Here is a 1787-nt window from a genome sequence, read left to right on the forward strand (position 1 = left end):
ACAGGTAGCTGCTGAGTGGCACTGTACCACGAGAACGCACACCATTGCATAGTGATTTCTTTTAGTAAGTGCCTCATAGAGACAAAACAATACGTCACTGTAATATGTGGAGATGATTCAATGGGGCCACTCAAGTCAGTGTAGCCATAAAAGCTACATTGCCTGCCATCTCGGCCTTGCCGAATGATCGTGGTGGCGGGACGTCTACGGCACACAACAGGAGTCCATAGACTGACCCTTGCACCACTCGCCTGGCATATCTAAGCAACGAGTACAACTCTCATTGCTACATTGGTTATGACTCAGCGCGCCAAGGCAAAAAATGGCCACACATGGCTTCAGACGCTGCGTAAAATCTGATCGCAACGTATCCAAGAGAAGGTATATAAGATAACTGACCTTGCACCAAACCAAAGACAAATCAGCCACAAACTCCGAACGATAAATGGGCTCACCCTAGTCAACCCAAGTTCAAGTCCACGTCATTCGTTTCACACGCCCCGTCTCGCCTCGCTCAGCTGCTGCTCGATCAGCCCAGGTTTTCTCTCTACATAACAGTCTACAATACATTGTCTTGAGCTTACGTGTCGGTGCCAACCTCGCATCCGCCGCCCGCTCTCGAAGGACCAAGTGCATTGGAAGCTCGACACGCCACAACACCGCAGTGGAGAAGGCTCATAGCCGCTGCCATGTAGCGTAGTGCCAGATAACGCAATATCATCGTGTTTTCGCATGTCGCGCGAAGCCTCGATTATCTAATAAAACGATCGATTATCGCTGCAAACACGCATTCACATGGCGAATGTGTGATGGACGCGCGCGACGGACGCGACCTCCGCTTCGTTGCGCTGCCCAGGGCGCTACCGGCCTTCAGCCGGAAACTATACTGTGGTGCAACCTCCGCTGTGCTACGGTGCACCCTGCGGTGCACCTGGTGGATTCTTTGTAGGGCTCCAGTGGTGTCAACGTCAAAGTGCGGTGAGGGTGGTGCATCGTCCCGATCTCGCTTCGATGTGGAGCCGTCGCCGGGAGGAGCTCTTTCTTAACTGCTTCAACCTTGCATCATTTCGACACTCGGATCCAATACTGCATAGCAGAACGCTTCACGCATAGAGGCCACAACAGCTTGCTACAGCATCGCGGAATGATCAACATTGCAGCATATAGAACGTTCATGAGGTGGTTTAAAGAATCGCTACTCGGATTTGCAGGCCCAGCAAATCTACTGTGGCAGGCGCGGTCGACGCGTTGCTTCGCTGCTGTCGCCTCTGCCTCGCGGCGATCTTCCGCTTCAGCTCCTTGGCCTCCTCGATCGCAGTTTCTGTCGCCAGGGCCCCTGCAACTTGGCGCTTCCGCTGCTCGCACTTGCGCTCGGCCCCAGAAGCTGGCGTTCCCGTCATGATAGGGTCTTCTGCACCATCATTGGCGACGGGGGTGACGATGTGGAGCACCAAGGGTGCAGAGAAGCAGTCATAATGCATAGCCGATACGGTTGGGTCGTCGCATTTTCTAAATGCCGCGGAGAGCTTTGCGGATCCAGCTGTGTGCGTCAACGTCAACCGAGACGTCGTCCTTGTTGAGCAGCCGCACTCGATTTGACCTTGAATCAATTAATTGCTCAGTGCACAGCATCTCTGCAGCCGGTCAAGGAGCGACGACAAAATGAACACATTTACTGATACTACGCACTCGCTACATGGAAATGCCAAGGTTGCTGTCGTCGCCGTACGGACTGAACGAGCTCTTGGAAAAGTGCAGCGACCGGCACGACGAGTGGAACGAGAACA

This window comes from Saprolegnia diclina (assembly GCF_000281045.1).
Source record: "Saprolegnia diclina VS20 unplaced genomic scaffold supercont1.108, whole genome shotgun sequence".
NCBI classification, from domain to species: domain Eukaryota; phylum Oomycota; class Saprolegniomycetes; order Saprolegniales; family Saprolegniaceae; genus Saprolegnia; species Saprolegnia diclina.